The sequence below is a fragment of the Oenanthe melanoleuca genome, chromosome 3 (genome assembly GCF_029582105.1).
Source record: "Oenanthe melanoleuca isolate GR-GAL-2019-014 chromosome 3, OMel1.0, whole genome shotgun sequence".
NCBI lineage: Eukaryota > Metazoa > Chordata > Aves > Passeriformes > Muscicapidae > Oenanthe > Oenanthe melanoleuca.
In genome coordinates this window covers 62,564,685-62,586,861 of record NC_079336.1, presented here as the reverse complement: position 1 = coordinate 62,586,861, position 22,177 = coordinate 62,564,685, and the positions used below count along the sequence as shown (strand labels likewise).

Genomic DNA, 22,177 nt, shown 5'->3' with positions numbered 1-22,177 from the left:
CCTCTGGGGTTTCTTCTGATAATAGTCCCAACCAATTCCATCCTATAAATCATTTTGCATAAAACTCTGAGATAGGCTTGACATTCTTGTTTATGTTCTAGCAAGTACAACAGAGGAGCTTAATGTATAATGAAGGAAAGAAGTGTCTGAATCCTCCAGCTAGAGCTAGAAAAGAACTTATTGAATCTTATTTTCTCAGACATTTAGAGTCTAGGAGTTGGTCACATGAGGGGAGGATAGTTTGTACTAATGTGGCTGTCATTTTAAAGTCATTTAAGATTAGGAATAATATAAGGTAATAAGTCTGACAGAGTTCCCTGCCAAAGATTTTTGATCATTCTCACTACCCACTTGCAGTTTATGTCATGTTTTCCTGAGTTTCCTCATACTCCAATTTTTCCTTGTCAATGTCCTTTGTCAATGTCCTATGTGTCCAGGCTCCTCTTGGCTAAAGGAATGATACCAGAATGGGAATAAAAATTGTTGAGCAGAATAAATGTTTCACTATGACCACTTGGACTAACATCCAGATAAAAGCTGTGGTGAATGTTCCTTGGTGTGTTTTTTTTTTTTTTTTTTTAACAGTTTGGCAGACATGGTTGCTTAGTTATCCAAATCCCAATTTTCATCTTACCCTGCATGATTCCAAAATAGTCTTTCCTCAGAAAGTCTTGCTGAGCAGTGCCTTCCAAACCTTTCTGGCTGGGCTTTGCAATAATTGAAAAGCAGAGTACATCTTAGCTGATAGCCAGAACTGCAGGTGATGCTTTCAAAGCCCTCATCCCTAATTTACAGCATCAGGGGTCTGGATTTACATAAGGACTGCTTTGCAAATTCACCTTTCCTTTTTCTAATTAACCCCTGCTTGCATTATATTTTGCATGGGAATTCATCACCTGTTTTATTGATAAATTTTGATAAGCTTCTTATGTTGATTAGAAACAAAAGGTGATGGTAGTCTAGGGAATGTTTAATGGGTCAAAGTGTCTGCTTTGGGAATCTCTGCTTAGAAAGCCATGTAGGCAATGCTTGGGCTTAGCAAATGCAGAAGCCATAAAACCTTAATTGCTCCTTCCAACAATTTAAAATATAATTTCTCTTACTATTGTGTTCTTTGCAACAAATTATATTCATGGTATGAGTGGAAAACATATTTTAAACTTGTATTTACTTACTTTCATCTTCCAAATGATGCTCCAGTGCATTCCCAAATATAATCAGAATATACATTAAAGGAATTTTTTGAAGGTTTTTTTCCTGCTCCTGCTCAAAGTAGGGCCAACTTCAGTGTCAGAGCAGAAATATTCCCAGCTGAAATTTGAAAACCTCCAAGAATAGAGATACCCAGATTCTCTGGGCAATCTGTTCTTGCATTGAACCACCCTCATGGTGAATTTTTTTCTCATATCCAGTTGAAATTTCCTTACAATTTGTGACTTTTACCCCTTCTCTTCATTGTGCCCTTCTGTGAAAAGTCTATATTTTCATATTCTCCCCTTTGGGCAGGGGAGGATAGCAATTAAATCTCCCTTTGTCTTCTCTTCTCCAGAGTAAGCAAGCCCAGCCTGTGATCCTACATCATGTGCCCCAATCTCTACTCTGTCTTTGTGATCCTCACAGCATTTATCACAAGTGATACAGTAAGTAATGCAAATCAAATTAATTTTGCATTCCAGTTGGAGTAAGATAAAGAGGTAATAGTTTTTTGCAGGGCTTTTATGCAAGTTTGAATAGAAAATAACACAGATAATGGAACTGGGCATTAAAAAAAGGAGGGAGCAGGGGTGTCACTGTGTCCCACTAGCCTTTGAGTCCTGATCCCCTGCAGTACCCTGAGAAGCCATAAACACAGCATGGCACTGTAGATCCACTGCACCTTGTCTTTTTGAATACCCTAAACATAGCAGTGGAGGAAGCAGAGCACTGACTGCTGCTGATGCTCAGTGAAAGATGTGGCAAGACAACCCCAATGGGATCCAATCCCTCAAAACATCATCCAGCCTCACAGGAGACTGCAGGTTGTGATGCCCTAAAACTAATGGGAATCACTTACTGGACATAGCAGAGCTGCACAATTTGCTTGCAGTTTCCAGAAATGATGCCTTATTTAAAACAGCAGGCCTGGATTCATCACTTTGTAATAGAGGCTTAATGGAGTGGTGAATCACATTCTTATCTTCAAAAACTTAGAAGCATTTGTAGAGCTTCTCCCAATTCATAAACATTATCCTATATGTTAGGATAAGATTTCACTTTTAAATTTAAGAAGAGAGTAACATCTAGTAATCATAATTAAGAGTGTAATAGCAAAACAATAATTTTCTGGAAACATTGTATATCAACAAAAAGAAAACTTGTAGAATTACTGATATATATTTTCATCTTGAGATTCATACAGCCTGACACTTTTTGCTATTTTTAAGTGCAGATGCAAAGAAAAACATTTTTCCAAGACATTAATTCCTGTAATATTTCATTTCTGGAAAGTTTTTTTCCTGACAGCTTGGTATAGTGTTCAAAATCCCATGTCCCTTTTTTAAATCCAATTCCTGTAATTTTCTTCTTCCTCACTTTCTTCATCCATTTTATCTTATCCAGCTTGCAAGTAGTGAGGGAAGAGAGGAGTGGGAAAAAGTTTAAGGGGCAAGGAATAAAAACAGTACATCCACTTTAATTCTCTATTTAGTATAAAAATACTCTGCAAACATTTTCAATTTTGTTTTAGAAAACATTTCAACCAGCTCTAGAAGTTTAGATAAAAATTGCCTAAGGTAATTTTGTCCTCATCTTCCCTAGGTGTGACGTTTGGCAAATAAAAAGAAAAATTGTGGCAGATTAAAGTGACATGTCCTTTCCCAATTCTTGCTGTCATTTATTAGCTGGAAGAGAACTGCTTGATGTATTTTTCCTTTTTCTTTTCTGATCTTTCTCCCTTATCTAAAAGGAATAAAAAGAATTGGGCTGGAAACCCTCACACAATCTCATAAAGTGCCTCTGCATGATACTGCACATTTTCTTCCATTCTGTCAGTTGTTGTAGTATATTTTATGCAGGAAAGCCTTGGGAAATGTAAACCATGATTGCAGTACATGTCCTCTTGTTCTTGAAAGGCACTGTATTTGAGCAAGACTCACACCATGATTCCTGAGACCTATTTCTAATCCTGCCAATATCTCATTTTATGACCTTGGGCAAAACTTCTCTCTGCCCTTCAGGCTGCTCATCTGTTATACAGGAACAGAAATCTGAGATACTTTAGGGCTTTATGAAATTTAATCAATATCTGTAGATTCCTTGGAGATGCTCAAAGGAAATTTGTCATCAAAATGGACAGTTCATACCAGTGTACATATACCCTATCAACCAAAACCTTCTGGAAGGCTTATCTTGAGGCTGGGAGTAGAGATCATAAGTTGTGTATTTGTTTCATTTGCTGTCATCTGCCTACAACCAGCTGCATGCATGAGTAGAGAAAATCACTGCCCAATTTTTCCCATTCATTTGTTTTTTGTAAACAAATGCAAACAGTGAAGAAAGTTCTGACATTGACCCTTAGGCACCACTGGGTTGCCCACTTTGCCAAAGCTGGGGTTTTCTGGCTGTTTGCTGAGCTACCATCAGCCCAATATAGTGATTTGTCTTCTCTCTCACTTGTTTTATACAAGGCAGCAGTATGAGGAAACAAGTTTCAAACTAGGATGCCCCTGCTCTGTGTGTGTGTGTGTGTGTAAGTGCAAGGTAAAGGAGAGGAGAAGAAGCAGAAGAAATTCATCCAACTGAGGGATATTTTGTTCTGTGAGTGCATTATCAGCTGTAATGAACCAGTCACTACCTAGGCCAGTGGGGTGGCCAATGACAGGCATTTTTCAAGCTTTTTTAAGGTTACCATCTGTTGGTAATGTTGTTGAATATGCATTTAAACAAACAAACAAACAAACAAACAAACAAACAAATAAATAAATATATATATATATATATATGGAACTTCATATGATGATACTGCTACTCAAAAAAAGACTTATTCAGGCCACACATACAGTTGGCATCTGTGTTTATATTTCTCTGTTTCTTGCAATCAAGGGCATGAAATATATCAATATGCTAAAACTGGTTCAGAAGACATAGATACTTGGATGGGAAATTTTTATATAACAGTTTATCTTGAAGAGCATTTTCCAGATGTGAAATGCTGATAAATCACCATAATTAACTGGGAAGTCTATGATTTCTTGAGCTTTTCACAGGTTTGCATCATGTGCAGAAGATAGACATTTCCTAGCTCAAGGCTTTCATAGATTCCTCTAATTAGGTCAATGTAATAAAATAGCTTGCCTTGAGATATATAGAATATGTATATATTGATCAACAGGTATTCATCTCCTGGCAGAAGTTTGTAGTTACATAATTAGATGCTATGCTAGGTGCCAAATGTAGATATTTTTCCTTTTCCATTGAAAATGCTCCAAAATTGATCCAGCTAAACTGAAAGTGCAAAACCCACAGATTCTTGCCACCTACTGTTGTTTTCCTTCAGGAAGCATTACTGGAGGATAGTTTACAGCACGTCAGCACTTGTTAAGACAGGTATCTGAGAGCTGGAAGTCTTCTGATGCAGGTGAATTTTCAGTCCTCTTTCCTGAAGCATCTCCCTGCAAACAGGAGTCTCACAGACAGGAGTGACTGCTGGGCTTTCTGCAGGGGGATTGTGAAGATCATAACTACTCTGCTTCCTCTGAAATCCTTATTTTACATCTGCAGGCTGCAAAAACATCTTCCAGCTATTCACATTGCCAGCCTCCAGACACAGAAGTTGAACTTATCCCTGTTTATGTTTTTTCCCATTCTCCTTCAGACACAGAAGCTGCACTTATCCCTGTTTCATGTTTTTTCCCATTCTCCTCCAGACACAGAAGCTGCACTTATCCTTGTTTTATAATTACATGCTCACACAGGGTCGTGAATTGTTTTCTTTGGGATTAACACTGCTGTGCCAGTCCCACAGGCTGTCAGTAACTTCCTGGGATTAATACTGTCCTACCTTACTCAGACTGATCAAGTGCACTTGCTCCATCCTTTGCCTTATTGCCACCTGTCCCTTCAGTTGTTGATAAGGTTTATTCAAGTTATACACCCAAGCCAGTCTACAGAGGGAAATCCTCCCTGGAAAAAGGAGCTGCAAGAGGCACAAAATCTCCTGAAACACTGATATAGTCTACCCTTTACAGGCAAAGACTATCACTTAAATCAAACAAAGAAAATTAATGAAGTTCTAGTTTAGACAGCCAAGTTACAAACTGAGAAGTCCTGATATGTGGCAGCCAGATGTTTAATTTTCCTCTGTTTTTTAAAAAGATGGTTGACAGAATATTTCAGATCCAAAGTATTTTATTGCAGAAATGTAAGTATTTATGCTATATGCTCCTATGCTGTTCCATCTCTTTCAGCCATCCCTCATCCTGAGATGCAGGTCAAAATGTGGCTCTTTGTTCAAATAAATTATGTCAATAGAATAATGTGCACAGTTGTTAACTGAATACTGATTTCAGCTGCTAGTCTCATGATCACACACGACTTACTTCTTTCAGTAGTCCAGGTGATATTCGGTTGGGCTAGAAATGCACTTCACATAGGTGTTTTAATTATCCAACACTCCTGAAGTCAGGAAAATTCAAATGGGAGATTTTTAAGATAAAGAGATAAAGCAAAAACGTATAAATGGAGGACCTAGGGTTTTATCTGAAGAAAACATCAATTACTGTTCACAAAGTCTTTAAAGATTACAAGTCAATCCAAGCCCTAACTTAATTTTTACTCACAACATAATAATTACTGCTCATTTCTTGCTCCCTTCCCTTTCTTTCTGAGGGTCACATGACAGTGACCTGTGTACATCACATATTTCCTTCATTTCTGCATCCTCTGCAGAAGCACAGTGAGTGGAAAAGGGGAAAGAAAATCATAGAGTTTTCTAGCAGAGGGACATGGAAATGAGCAAGAAGAAAGGCAATGAATGGGGAAAGGGAAGAAAGAAGAGTGGTGAATAGACTGAACAACCAGACTTGCGGTACCTGGCAAGCTGCTGACAAGAGGACAGTGTTGCCTTTTGTACACAGGATCTTTGATGTGGGATTTGAAAAAGATGGAGCTCCTGCCCCAGTACATCTCCAAAGGATTGCTCTTTTTCTCATTTTATTATGGGCATTTTAACCTGCTTCCTGCATGGCCAAGCACTCCATCTCACTGGAGCCATGGCCATCTGCTCTGAAGACCCTCCCTCATCATGTCTTGTCAGCTGGAGTCTGTTCACATGGTAGTGGAACTTGGGACAACAGCCTCAGCCAAGTGCTGCCAAGTGCACTCCATGGAAAGGGAGAGGGGCTTGGTGTCACTGGTGCCACAGAAGGAGCTGTGCTGGGGAGTTCTGGAGATGATGAGGATATTTGCTTCAGAATTGCACTCCAGGCCTGAAACAAAATATCAAACAACATAATAACAGCTGAATTCAAGTATACAGAGGAAGAAATTATTACAAGCAATGGACCTTACTGAAGAGCAAGGAGCAATGGAGTATTTCAGACTACTAAATGTACAGATTTTGAGCTTGATTTTACACATATTCTGCTTTCCCCCCTTTTCTTACATATGGCATTATATTCTGATTTATGTTATGGAACTTAAAGGCCTTAGCTAACTACAAAAGTCAATTCACTTATCTGAATCCTAACTAGTTCTTTGTATATTATGATGAAGAGCTTTCACAGCTTTGAAGGATTGTATTTAAAAAGCAAATCAACAACATTTTTTGCATTGTGTCTCATTTCCAGCTTTCCAATTTCATAAGCCTGTCTTTGTTTTATGAGACAGCTTTAATGGAGATTTCCAGATGAACTTCTCTATCTTGCTACTGAACATTTCATTTCATTTTGAACATTTCATCCAGTATGTTCCTTAAGACAATAATGAAGGGAAGTTTGAAGTGCTGAATATTTATAATGGATTTGCTATGAACTTGGTTCTCATTTGAATAAATGGATTGTGCTCTATTTTCATTGATCTTTTTTAATGAAATAGCATTTAGGACAATTTTTTAATGCCTCCACAACATGGAAAGCTTTATTCTCCAAAAGTCTTTGCTCATAATTCCTACTGAACCTTTACTGAGGCTGGATGACAAGGTACAGCACTGAAGGTATAAATGACCCTTTGGAATTACTCACTTTGTTTTCAGTCTCATTCTTATTTATTACTGAGCTGATCTTTGCTCTCCAACAAAGGAAGATAGAGCTCCTGAAATCATGCCTATTGCAGCAGTGGAGATTTGCAGTAAAGCCATTGGACTGCCAGAATTTTCTAGGTGACAGAGAATGGTGGCACAAATTCTATCTCCTCAATGCTTCAACTTTGCAGACAGGCTGACTTTAAAAATTTTCGACACTCAAACTTTACATTATAAATTGAAATGTGTGTGTGCATTTCTAAAGGGTTAGTGACTAGCCATGCACTTGAAATTATGATGTTATGGTGTGGTTTCCCTTCTGAGGTATTAAGGCTTTTAAGGTTTATTTTTCTTACAATTTCAAAGTTATTCAGAAATATATATCTAATACAGTCATGGAAAAATTTCTCTCCTTCCTTTTTTTCTTTTGAGTTCAAAAGAGTCTGACCTTTAACTTCCTTAGGTCTCTAGGAAGGTGAAGGATGGCATTCTACATATGAAATCAAAATGGGCAGGATGCTATTTCTCAAACAAGGTTTTAGCTCTGCTGGAATTTTGATTGTTTATGAGAGGTTTTTGTAACCTTTACCCTTCTTGCCATTAGAACTCATCTAACCTTCTTGTCTATACATGCAGTGACAAACAAGACTTTTAAATAAGACCAGTTACCTATTAGCCCTGTAATCAGGGAGAGTCTGTCACAGCAGTTGCAGCAGCCACCACTGGGCTCAGGTCACAGTCTGGAGAGTTGCCAGGAAATACCTGTGTGCCTGACATGTGAATCAAATTACCCTCCTGCAAGCAGTGTCCAGAGAGAGACTTATCTCATTAATTATACATGGAAATTGAGATCCAGCAACATCTGATGAGGTTCTGTATTTCAAGCCTTGGTTTTCTGGTGCTGTCAGCAGCAGATCAACAATCTAATTAAAACGGCCATCAAAGCAGATCTGAAATACATTAAATGGTTCCCATTAATGTCATATTTAATTTAGTGGTTCAGTGTTGAAGATGTTCATTACTGTCCTTTGCTTGATTTTGAACTTCTGGGAAAGTTTTATAAATGATATTTACATAAACATGCTGTTTACATATCAGAAACCTCTTTTGTCATTTCACTCCCAGCTTTATTGCATCTGGGTCACCAGCTACCCCTTGGTTACTTCTTCAGAACACCCTGAGAAACTCAGAAAGTTTCTAAGAAGAAAGCAGAGGGAATGGCACCAGATTTTTTTGCTGTTTGTTCTCCCTGTCCTTCATAGCAGGGTTTTTGTCTAATTGTACAACTGAGTTGAGTCTAGTGATAAGACCTGAGGGAATGGCCTGAAGTTGTGTCAGGGCAGGTTTAGGTTGGATATTAGGAAAAGATTCTTCACCCAGAGTGTGATTGGGCACTGGAACAGCTCCCCAGGGCAGTGGACACAGCACCAAGCCTGACAGAGCTCAGTAATGTTGCAATAGAGAGGCACAAGGTGTGACTCTTAGGGATGATGCTGTGCACCTCTGGGGGTTGGACTCCATGGTCCTTGAGGGTCCCTTCCCACCCAGCACATTCTGTAATTCTGGGATTCACTGACACCATGGGATGGCTGGACCTTCCCATTGACCATCAGTGCTCTTTCTGACTGCTGTGCACTAGAGCTCACCGGGTACTGTGAGTAAGGAGGACTGAATTGCAATCTTTGACAGAAATAGCCTCTTAGAGGTCAGATGAGATGTGGAAGTCCCATTGTCAAGTTCTGTAGAATTACTTTGCTGTTCTTCCTTATGGGAGAGTCAGGAATGTAAAAGGCATCTCTCACTAAAACCCACTCCCCACACACAGAATAAGAAGGGGAAAAACAGCATTCTGAGAGGGCTTATTTACCTCTTTTTTGTCTTTTACAGATGGTTGTGTTTCTATTTTAAAGCAGATTTGTGTAATAGAATTGAGGAAAAATAAACCTAGTTATGAAAATAATTTATCCAAACCACCATTGTGCAATCAGTGTATATATGTTGCCTATGTATACATTACCTTCCTCAAAAATAGCATCCTCCAAGGAGCATATGGAAACTTTACATTATTGATCTTAGTGTGATAAGAAGTCACACTTTTTTGTCTAAAAAACTATGACAGAATTAGAAAAAAAATCTTTGCTGAATACTTTAAGACTATGAAAACTTAAAATCCAGAAAAATGCAATATTTGGCATCTTTGGTGATCCAGGAAAGATGTCAAATAGCATAGCAGAATTGTGGCCAAGGAGAAATTGATGACTTTCCCAGAAATATTTTTTCATTACCCATGAAAATGAATTTTTTTTGTTTCAGATATCTAACTCTAGTCACCACCTAAAGAATAACACTAATTAGGAAAACACCAGAAATATTTAAGTAAGTTGGAGGCATTTCAGTTTTTGAGAGAAGCAATAAAATTATTCTTTTATAGTGATGCAATAAGGGACTTCTACAGAAGCACACACAAAAGTCAGTTATTAGAAGGAATAAAGACCAAATTTTTGAAGATTATAAACACCATATTACAGGAAGAGAGATTCAAACAGTGCCTGTCTGAAATAAATGAGATGAAATTCAGCAAGCCTTAAATGAATGTTAGCATGTAATATTTTACAGTTTTAGGATATTAGAATGTCAGAATCTGTTACTCTGAAAAAATCACCCAGAGCCAATCTCATCTCACTCTCTAAAAGAGGATTGGGAAAAAATTAAAACTTTTTAGAACTACATATGTATCTCTGAAAGTCTTTAATTTTGAGCAAGTCAAAGCTTTTTGCCATGAGCAGGATTATATGGCATTAGGAGTTTACTGAGGCTGTCTACAAAGAGAAACAGAAGTGTGTTAACTCAAATGAGTTATTTCCCTGTAATATGCTAGCAGAGCAAGTCTCCTTGTAATAACTGCAGCCTGCCTTTGCAGACCTTAGATGTGAACAACCATTGGACATTTTGGCTGTATCTACACCAGTAATTGAAACAGGAAGAGTCCTAGAGGCTGTAATTCAGCCATCCATACCATAATATTGTTACAATGGCACCTGATACACTTTTGGACCAAAGCCCAAAGGATTGTCACTTTTGTTGGGTTTTAGAGGGGGCAGAAAATGTAGTTCCTGCAACTCTGAAATTTTCCATGTGAATGTGTCATTTCAGATGAACCATTCACAAGTATTTTGGTAGTTGAATTGAATTGAATTATATTCTTGGCAGCTCTCAGGAATTTCCTGTCAAAATTCTACAGTCTTATTAAAGGTGATTTTTTTTATTTTCTGATTTGACTCTCCTTCTGTGTACAGCACCTTTTTTTTAAATAATTATTTTTAATGCCAATCTACTTTTCTCTCTGAACTCATTGATAAATCCTGAGAATTAAGTTTTTTATTTGGACTGCAAAGAGTTTGCACAAGACTACCTGGAGAAATTATAATTTTAGGTTCCCTACAAAGACATCCTTCCATTGCTGGTAACAGTGATAAAGTCAGTCTGGAGAAACAGTAATCATAAAGACTGACTAGACTTTTAAAATATAATATATTGGTCTCTAGTGGTTTAGCAGTAATATTGGTTTATTTACAATTTGATAATTTTAATTGCATTGGGAAAAAACCTCAAGCATTTCCTCCTGTTTTCAGTCACAAACAACTTTTGCTGTTTACTTCAGAAACAGAAGTAAAGAAAGGCCCCTCTTTCCTTCATTGTTTCTTTGCTTCCTGCTACTTTTGAGTTTGCTTTCTTGTTAAACCTGTGAATTTTAGATTTGTATATCAAAGGCATGCATTCTGTAGAATTCTCTAAAACACACTTGATTTCAAGCAGTAATGTGCCTTTGTTATTTTTCTTTTTTTTTTTTATTTTTTTCCAAGTATTGCCCATATATTTTTCCAAGTACTTTTTTGGGGTAGGAGGAGCAAAAATATGTTCTGTGGCTCCAGAGGAAAGACTGGGTTCTGGTCATCTGGAGAGAAAGAAGTTGTCCCTAATGCTGTCCCATTTTAATAGATATGCCAGGGTAACCACTTTTTGGTTTTTGTTTTTTGGTTTTTTTGTTTTGTTTTGTTTTGTTTTTTTTTTTTCTTTCTCAGGAAACATCATCTGAATTGGATGGCAAAGAAAAACAGATTGGAAGTAGAATTAAATTACAGTTAGTGATTATGCTATTGCAGAAGCACTTCCAGCACATTTTGGGGCAACTATATTACTTCTGCTTTTCCTAGAGGCAGTGAGTATATAGAAATGCACTTAAACTGTGATCAGATCCTGTCCCCCAAGGCTTATATTTCTCACTGCAGGTAAGCCAGGATTAGTGGATGAGTGCAATAGGACTCAGAAGTTCTGATGTTTTTTATGCAGGTAATACAGGCACAAAATCAAGTTCCAATTTATCACTACCTGCCAACATCCTATTTAGCTTCTCCCAGAATAAGATAGCTGCTCCACTAGGTGATTTATTCCATACTTTTAATATTATTTGATTTTTTAAAAAGTTTCTTTGAATCAAGTGCCTCCTGCAATGATAAATCTGACACCTCTCTGCCCTTTGAAGATTTTCTTAGACATAACTGTGGTTTGCAAAGTTATTGTGTTAAAAAGTACATCAAGATTTCCTTTCAGAGACAAAAAAACTACATATTGAATTTAAGTTTACTCAAATGTGTCTAGGTATACACTCAGGGGAAAAAAGAAATATTAAACATTCCAAGTGTTATGCTTTTACCATACAACACAGGACTAAGTGTGAATAATCAGAATATTCTGACATATGAACTGACAGAAACCAGGGTAAAGTGACTCCTCATCCTCCTCTTGCCTACAAGAATTATCTTGCACTGCTTCTTCCAATTTTTCTCTGAGGATTTCCAGATTCTTTACAAACACAGGCAACTCAAGACTCCTAAGGGAGTACTCCAACCATGCATATAATCTAAATGTCTCCTTCACATATGCTGTGACAAATCCCACAGAGCCAGGTCTCTGGAAAGAGCTCTTGTGGGCAGGAGCCCTCTGAGCCCACGCAGGTGGCAGGGGATATGAGCTCCCGAGGGGGACAGGAGTGTGCATGTGACAGTGCATCACCTGCTTCTCTGCAGCCAGTTTCATAAATTGTTAAATTTGGCTCTGTCACCTTCTGTTTGCTTTCTGTGGTCAAATGAGGCAGGATCCAGGTAGCCTGACACTCAACTGGTACAGTGCCTGGGTCTCTTAAATCTTTTCCATTCTGTTAAAGAGGAAAAATAATGTATTGCAGTCAACCTTGTTGAACTGCCACTTGGAAGGAAAAAAAAAGGAAACATCATTTAAACTACAGTATTTCTTTGTTAGACTCACATTTTTTATAGTCCTATGCAATTAACCTCACATGGCTGAGTCAAGAGTGACCACAGCACTATCCAGTTACTTCAGCCAAGGCTGTGATGTAATAGAGCACTAAAGACCTGATCACTAGCACCAGCAATGATTTTAGAGCATTTCTTAGGATGACTGCATGGTGTGAAACCTAAAAATGCACTTCCAGACACAGCTTATTAATGGCATATGCATGAAAAACAGCTTTGGGGGCCAGTTTTTCCTTATGAGCACAGTTAGTTGAATAAAATACTTACAGATATTTCAACACTGTTGTCATGAGCATGTAGCTGCAAAGATGTTTGCTAACACCAACACACATGCTGAAAACTGCTGTGAGTGATGCTCATCAAAACTCCTGCTATCAGCTTCCTCTGAGTAGTGAGTTTCCTGCTCTATGATTATGGATATATTTTCCTATTTATTTGAAATAAATACAATTAATTAATGTTTCTCTGGAGAATCCTCCACTGGGTGCCTACAGCCCCCAAAGGTGGGTGATAGTGCAGCTGCAGTAATGAAGGTGGAAAAATACTTCCTCAGTTTAGAAAAAAGGAGTAAAAATGTATTTTGCTTATTTAATCTTATCAGTGCATCTCAAAAATCCTGAGTCAGGTGTTTGAAGCCTTTATTGATTCTACAGCAGAAGTGAACTTTCCACACTGACATGGAGACAGCTGCAAGAAGGTGGGTGTTTTGCTGTTTTCATAATGCATAAAATGGTCTAGAGAGCTAGACACCTAGCTCAGCATTTCTGAAGGTTTCAGATGAGTGCAAAACTGACTGCTCAGCCTATTACTAAATCATAAAAATGTGCTTATTTTGCTTGTTCAGTATGGAGTACGTGCACACAGATTTTTTTTCTTGTTGCTTACCCACAAAGCTAGCTAGCCATCTATCCACATAGATGGGCAATGAGGGCTTAAAGGGTACAGCTTATTAGCATATTCAGAGGACTAGGAAAACTATTTATATCTGTGAACATGGAGGCCTGCAAGTGCATTGCAAAATCCATGCACAAAGAGCTCAGATTAGTGCCTTATGTCATCACAGTGCTCTGGTGAGTCACAGAAGCTCTGTCTTGTAGGAGCTGATAATGGAATACTTCATTTTGGTCCCTGGAAGGAGCTCAGCTCTGATACTGAGGAGCTACAACCTGGGTTCTATGCATGAGGATACTCACTCCTCAGTCAGTCTTTGGCCCCCTGGGATTTATTCTGCTGTGTTAACCACAGCAGAGGATTCAGTGTGACAGAAACTGATTAAAATCAGCCTTTGTCATGCATGGTATCAACAGCCCACAGTCATCTGACAATAAAAATCTTCCATCACATGTTTGGACACTAACTTCCAAGAGGTTGAAAAACACATTCCCTTCATCAATCCCCTGAGTAACCACTACTGTCATCATTAAATAGTGCTAGAGGTGATATCTGATGTCACAGAAAATTTAGAGGTTTCTCCCACTCTAGAGTGTCTTGGTGTATAGTATTAAATACACAGCCTGTGTTTTCACCCCTAAAAGGAGTAGTGGAGTGATAAAATGGGTGGGTGTCCAAAAAAGACTCTCTGACTCTTCCCAGTTCAAGAAAAAAGACAAAGAATGACTCTGCTCAATTTCTATATATACAGTATAATAAAGATAATTTATATTCAAGTGGAACAGAATTTGAAGACAGATTTAATGGAGTAGTTATTCTGAAAAAAATAGATTCTGCTTTAAATATGTAGAATTTCAAGAACAGGTGTAATGTATTTATAAATGGTAGTGTTTTTGTAACTAGTGCTGCTGGAGCAGCTTTGTTGCAGCTGTATCCATGTGATTTCAGCATCTTGTTCAGTTACAAAAACCAGAAAGAGGATCATACACTGAAAAATACCTTGGGCATCCACATGAATTTTCCTATTTTTTAGTGACCTTGATATTGCAAATACCATAATTTTTCCTTCAGGGCACTTATGAAGGTCACTTTTTTGGGTTAGCCTTTTTCTAAGTAACCTCAGGGTGTTTCATCTACATTTAAATCACTGGAGTTTTGAGTCCAGGTTTTCTTCTTTTTCCCTTTAAATTTGTTCAGTCCTCTGCTTCATCCCTTCAGGACATCTAAAACTTGTTGGGTCAAGGAAGGATTTTGCTGAAACTGAGTTTTGAGCATTTGATTATTTGGGCATTTCTGAGGTGCTCTTAGACCAAAAGAGGTAGTTAGCAGCTTCATCCTTGTTCTAAGGACATGCTTTCAATTGAATTTCCTTAAGCTACCACATCTTCACACAACTTGTACCATTATATTAAACTGATGGACATTTCAGGAACTTTCCCTCATGATCCTTCCTTCAAAATGTTCAGTGCTTCCCATGACTCAGATGAGATTTAAGGCAGCAGTCCTAATTCCAGTAGCAAAGTTTCATCTTATTAAATTTCATGGAGCTATGTGTCTTTCATATGAGAACTCTTACTCTTTTAGATTAGAGACAGAAATGTTTAGAGCTGGCACTTTCATAACTGCAATGCAAGTCTTGTTTTGTGTAGACAGGAATGAAAGCAGGAGAAAATAGGTGGGCAGGCTAAGGAGATGGTTTTGGGCAGAAAGAAACAGACTTACTGTCTTCTACACTTCTGCCTAATCCTGCCCTTTGAGGAAATCCCCATGGAGTAATCTATATCTAGAATCACCTATGAAATTTGTCTTGAAGATTTTTATTTGTAACAGGTCAGGAAAGAGTTAACAAGTTGCTGGTGAGCTTTAGGGACCAATGTTTGATTTAACTCACTTGTCATCTTTAATTTAGTAGTCATTCAATATGTGTAGGAAATCAAATAATGCAATAGTATAAAAATATTATTGGTATTTTTGAGCTTACTTTCCCATGCCAAAGGCTTTAATCAACCCAGAAACAACTACAGCTTTTTATGCATACATACATAGCTCAGAATTTAAACTTCATGTAAATGCATAAGATCAAGGTCTTGGCCTTAATCTCATACCTATTTTCTTTCTATCTTTTCTGAATGGGCAGAATGGGTGATTGCTGTTTTCTATTTTACAACCCCCAGCCCTAATTGCATCCTAGGCACTAATGTTGTTACTGTCTGTGTATCATTATGATCCTGCTGTAAAACAGAATATAATGCCTAATCCCAATTTGCTCTTTGCCTGATCTTTGGACCTTTATGGAATTCTTGAATTGCTGAAATATAGTCCTGAACCTGTAAACTTGGGTAAAAATCTTCTACTAGAAGACTGCAATAACTAAGAATTTTTCTGTGTATCTCTGGAAAATCTTAAGAATCTTGTAGCAATATAGCCTTTTTTGTATTTAGATTTTTCCAATAATAACTATATTCCCACTCATAATCCTTACCCTATTCTTGCCAGAGGATCACTAAAATGCAAACACATTAAGGGTCTTTATTAGAGTGAGCACTTCTCCTTACTCTGTATGCTGGGAACAATTCAATAATAAAATAAGATTTTTAGACTTTATGTTTCTTAACTGAAACCTATAAACCTAGTTATAGACAATACATCAATTTTGATGATAAAATAGAACATAGGCATTCAAGCTACAGTCCTGATTTTGACTGTCAATTGGCCCAAATCCTAAACCAAGAATTTACAGCAGGCATTGGTTGCTCATCAAAACACTGCTCCTGTCTAGTGGAAAATCAAACAATGAAGGAAGTCATGTTCTAAAAGAGAATATAATTGAGTGTCCTGGATATGCACAAGCCCTTTTGTAATCATCTGAGCTGTTATGGCATTCAGAAATAAACAGAACACCCAATAATTTGAATTTCCCAACATTAATCCCAAAGTAATGCTAATTGCAATCATACCCAAAGAAAAATTATTATTTATTTTTTTAAAATGTATATACATTACACCTTACAAGCACCAGCCCCTTCTTCAATTTCTTTAGATCAGCTCCCTTTGTTCACTTTCTTTGGGTAGGGAAGGGGACAAGTTCTGCCTCAAAGGATTTAGTAGCATCTCATTTTCTTTGACAAATGCTGTTGCATTGACTTTTTCATGTCACAGAGTGTGTTGAACAGAAACTTCATTACTGCCTGACAGCAATGATTGTGGGTGTTATTCTGAGCAATGGGGATAAAAAGCATTTAAAATGAGAGAGAAATCAATAATTTGCAAGGGTGAGGGTTGCCTCCCTATTTGGCTAGCCCTGGCTCCATTAAATACCCCTTTTCAAACAACCATTTGTGGGTTGCACAATTTAAATTAAATTACTGTTACTTTTGCAGTGTAAAGTCATATTCAACCACTGGTTGCTTCTTGTTGCCTTTCAATCAATAATTTAAAAGCACTTTGAAAACCTTAATTGAGTCTCAGGGTTAAGCAGTTGTGGTAATGGATGTTGTCACTTGCAAGCAAGAAACCTGTTATGCCATGAGATCTTATAGCTACCTCAGATCCTTGTCTCTTTCATTATATTTACTGCTTAACTATCTTCTTTTTTGAGTTTCCAAGGGAAATGGTCACTGGGAGAGAAAATTGATTATTTGAAAAACAGTCTTCTGATGGATCTGCAGGAAGTCTTTTAAAAAGAGCTAGATAATATTAAGCAGTTTATAACATGCAAATACGTTGTGCAAAGATTTTAAAGGAAACTTCTTGCAAAAAAACTAGAAACAGTCAGTATTGTCAGGTCAGATTGACCTTTTTCTCATTTTTCATGTATTTGTTATGAATATTATTACAAAAAACCCAAACCAAATCCAGGACTCCAATGCCACCTTTTTTTTGCACTGATAATTAAAACTAGACACCCTTACAGAAGGCGTATGAAGCTTGAGAAACTTCCAAATTAGGCATCAGTAAAAAAATAATGGCAAAATAATAAATATAATAAAACAATCCATAATCTGATATGAAATATGGACAGGGTCTCTTAGGTTGCCTTCACCTCAGTGAAGTTATTACATGGATATCACACAGCAAGTTACTGAGAGAAAGAGAAATGTTAAATGCATGTTCTGCAGTGAAAGGATAAATCCCAAGTATGGGTATAAATAATATTGAACATTAATTGTATATTGATTTATCTTCTGTTAGCTTCATCATCTACTACTCTTTTGACCATATATTTTTTGCTTAGAGATACTGAGTAGTGCCCTCCTGATTTCTCAAAGTTTTCATGCGTGTGTTAGAAAATATTCTTCTGTTCAGATTGAGAAGAGATGAAATCATGAGGTTTATATTCTTTTGATACAAGACTCCAGGTTTAGAAATGAACCTGAAGATGATGTGCTCTCAGCCATAGAAAGTAATTTGTCTTTTTGTGGAGCTCTATATGACAGAACTGTTTCTTTTCGGTTAGGCAGATGTAGAGAAGTCTGATTTCAGATATATGAAACCATATACTGACTAGCTGGCACTTCATCTACTCCTTTTTTAAATGCATTTTCCAAACCACTTGTAGGTGTTTTTTTAACACTATACCTCATGTCAGCTCCTAAACTAAGAGTTAGAAAGGTTGAGGTTGGAAGGGACCTCTAGATATTGCCTAATTCAATCCCCCCTGTCCAAGCAGAGCCACCAAGGGCAGGTTGCCCAAGACCATGTCCGGTCAGGTTTTGAGTATCTCCACAGATATCAGTGGATATGAATGCCTAAAAGTACTTTACATATTGCACATATTCCAGGGAAGATTACTCCAAGTATGGATGTCTGGCTTTGTGGGATGTGTTCTTTATGGATCAGAGGAAATGCCAACACTGTCCCTCTCAAATAAAAGCCTCATAAGGGACCCCTTACCTTATCCTCCTGCCTTCAAGCAGAAGTGTTTGTTCTTTCAGGGGTGCTGCAGTTTCTGTCAGTCAGGTATGACTCCAGAAAGTTTCTCTGTGTGGTGTCTGCTCTGGGTGTGATCTGATCCACGGGACACCTTCAAATCTGAGACTGCTGACTGTGCACTCCTAGCAGGAAGGGTGTCATGAGGGCCAGCTCTGCAGCAGCCTTCTTTCCCTTTTCTACTCCTGAGAAGGCTTTTTCTCCCCCTTTTTTAAGGTTACTTCGAGCAGTCACAAGGACCCATGACTGTCCTGTGAGGGTCTCCCCATCCTTCTGTGCAGAAGGGGACCAGGGGGTTTTGTGGGCAGTCTGAGCCCAGGCTGAATTCAGGCAGGCTGTAAGATGAAATGCAGGTGCAGGAGGTCCTGGCATGAAGGTCCAGCCTCCCCAGCACAGCATATTTGCAGCCATGACCATCTGGACTTTCTTACACAGGCAGTTTCATCTGCCACCTGCTTCATGCCCCAGTTTCTTTTCTGAAGCCGATCCCATCTGGTTTAACTTCTTTTTCTTCACTGTAGGAACACCACAACTCTCTAACCAGACACTATGCACATGTCTACATAGGTACCATCCATTCCCTTAGGAAGAGTAATATTATTTACAGCTAAAATGTTTTCTAATTCACTGAATCACCAAGGAATAGCAAATGTGGAATATAATGGGCATCATTACTCTCCCACTAAAACCACACCTCCCTTTACCAGCTCCCATTTACAGCTTTGGAAATATTAAAGTTTAAGTTGACCCTGCAGAGATGAGTACATGGCAGTATGTGGTTATGCAGATATCAGCATTTTGTTAATGCCCCAGTACAACAAAAAGCTGATTGGCATTTTCATTGCTGTATTCATAGTTGTTTATTAACATGGAAAGAGACAGTCCAGGAGTTATGAACAACATCCTTTTCTCACAGCCATCCTTTTTTCAGAGCACTCAGCCATCTGCTGGCTTGTCTACCTGTGATAATCACTCCCTCTCCCTGCCAAATTTTGTGCTGCACCATGCATGACATTTCAAATTATTTGATGGACTAATTTGCATTTTTCAAATAATTTTGCATGCCAATTAATTTCAGTTTATGGTTAATCTGCCCTTCCACAAACAGCATTATGGAAAGACACAGATAAACATGAAGTTTGCCTGTTCTGAGTACATCAGAGAGGGAGGCCAGAGCTGCTGGGATGAATTTGTGGGAAGGGGACTTGGAAAGGTGTACATGGGGGGTGTCTGAACTCAATTGTGGTAGTAGCAGGGTATCCAGGAGTGTTATGCTTCGTGTGCATGGCTGTCAGGCAGCAGGGCAGGACAGGACCGTGCTGTAACCTTTTCTGTGGTGGTGGGGTGCCCTGGAGAGCTGAGGTAGCAGCAAAGGCTTTTCAGGCAGTGGAAACAGGGAGATTTGCTTTCCCCCCAGCCAAGCCTTTGTCAAACCCATCCCTTTCACCTGTTCTTCCCACCTTTCAGCTGCTGCCCTGACTGGGTGCCTGAGTCCCATCAAAGGCAGCAAAGGGCAGATGGGGGATCAGCAGAGGGTTGTCCAGAGGTAGCATTTTGTGCCAGGAGCTGAGCAAAAATTAAAGGGCCTAAAGCAAAACATTCTTGTCCCTAGACTTAAATTCAAGTTAAAGAAATAGTAGGTGAGAAAGGCAGAAAGACATCCCTATATGTCATTTATACCATGGAGCTGTAGATACTCAAATCTGCATGAACTGGACAACTCTGAGCTAAGCTTCTATGAGGACATGTTCTTCTTCATAAAGAGTACTTCCAAGTGATGCAACTAAACCTTCTTATTATGAGTTTTCAACAGACTGAAATAGTAAATTGCATGTCCAGGGGCAACCCCACCAGCCAAAATTCTCGAATTTCGGCCTCTAAGGATGCTCCAAAAGACTTCCTTTTCTCAGCAGCAACCCTGACCAGCACCATGTCTTCCACACCACAGACATTACAGTCTCTTCTGATGTCATGCAGCAAAGCTTCCCAGAAAGTTACAGGGGATTTGCAATGGGAAATAAAATAATTAGTGCACAAAATACTGCATGTCTGCAGTATCTACAAAGTCTTTGGGGAAGTTGTTGCTGTCTTTATTTTCTGTGATTGTAAATGGCTTAGAGTTGCTCTCTACAAAGCTAATTTTCCAGGTTACCTTAAGGCTTATTTTTATCCACCGTGTTAAAACGTCTGGCTAAAAGTTAAGGACACATTCTCAAGGTTGGTAGATTCAAAGTATGACGTCTTTTCTTTCTGGAATGCACTTCAAAATCCCTGCATGTGCTATACTGATTGATTTTATCAAGAACAATCAATTCCTTTTTATTTCATCAGTCCATCTGAAAAACAAGCAATGTTTGTTTGTGGGATGAAAAAGGAACTGTTTTATGAAAAAAAAAATTTAGTTTGTTAGTAGTCTTCCACATGTTTATTAGAGAAAAACAGCATGAACAAAGTCTACCATAAAGTTCTGAGAAAGTATTGACTTGTCCTCTTTCATTTTTCTTAGTTAAAAAAAAAAAAAATTCAGCTGCACTTATCAATATTTCTACACTGAGAGAAGTGGATATATGAGGGTCCTTTGTTTACACTGGGGTTTTTTGTCAGATATCCTATGCAAATGGTTAGTGGTTCTGACCACTTGCAATATCTAACAACTTCCATACATCAGATGACTGCCTGGCATCTTGAGCAATCACATCTGTAGCAATTTATAACAATCTACCACAGTAAATTAAACCACAATACAAATTTTTATTAACTTAATTTAGAGAAAAGCTGGACTCCCTAAATTTTTTCCTTAAGGGGAAACATATATGGTACTGCAGTTTGGAACAAGGATTTAAACATTATGTGTTGAGTTTTAAGCCTTCAGGAGTGAGGCAAGGAGAAACCTGACTGTCCATAAATTGATCTGCTTCTATGAGACTAGTTTATCTCTCATAAAAAGGTGAAGCCAAATGAGAAATCTCCTAAGGTATTGGACTAAGGCCAGTGGCCTCTAAGTAGCATTTACAAGAAGTTGTCACCAAAATGTGACCTCCATCAATACCCTGAAGCCCCCTTTATTCATATGAAGTCCCAACATCAATTTCAAAAATTGATATTTATATAAAGTATACAAGGACTTGGAGTGACGCCCATGGTATTTTTCTGGATTTCACACTCTTCATGGTGTTTCTGAGAGGAAAGAAAATCAGGAGACTCAGATGTGTGATACGTATACTCATTCAGAATATGAATGATGTTTACAAAATGTTCTTCTTACTAACAGAATAAACAGCCCTATTTAATACCAAAGGAAATCTAAATCATGCTAATGGCCTTTCCTGAGCTGCAGGAACCTGGGTCTTCTCCATCCCATCAGATATTGTAGCATATTTCTGTAATTATTAATGAGGAATATGTAAATACAACTACTGTATTGAAAGAGAAGATAAAATAAATCTATTGAAAACATTGAAAACTGCTTAATGCTACTGGAAAACTGTTAGGCTTTGGGGATAAGAGCAATAAATTGTGTTTGTTTCTTAGGCACTCACAGTGCCACACTGATGTAGTGACAGAGCCGTTTAAAACCTGCCATGTATTCATCCTTACATCATTGTAATTTGAGAGAAAACCCCCTTGCTCTTTTCATACTGAATGGAAGTACAGAGAAACACCATTATTTACACTGAGTCACATGAGAACATTGTGCCTCAAAAAGATTCAAAGAGCAGTCTAGTTGCTCTCCCATCTTCCCTCCCTTATCAGGAAAACCACACTTCTTTTTCCAGTAAGTAATGCATTAATAGAATGCAGGCACAGA

The 22,177-nt window shown here is 38.1% G+C and overlaps 1 long non-coding RNA gene across 1 annotated transcript in view; it reads left to right on the top strand.

Annotated features, from left to right (window-relative positions):
• Nucleotides 1–1,559: 1,559 nt before the first annotated feature.
• The window catches only part of LOC130250711 (uncharacterized), a 56,498-nt gene continuing 35,880 nt past the window's right edge, over nucleotides 1,560–22,177 (top strand). The window contains exons 1-2 of the long non-coding RNA XR_008840035.1: nucleotides 1,560–1,640; nucleotides 13,151–13,246. This is a non-coding gene — a long non-coding RNA (uncharacterized LOC130250711). The remainder of the gene's footprint in view (nucleotides 1,641–13,150; nucleotides 13,247–22,177) is intronic.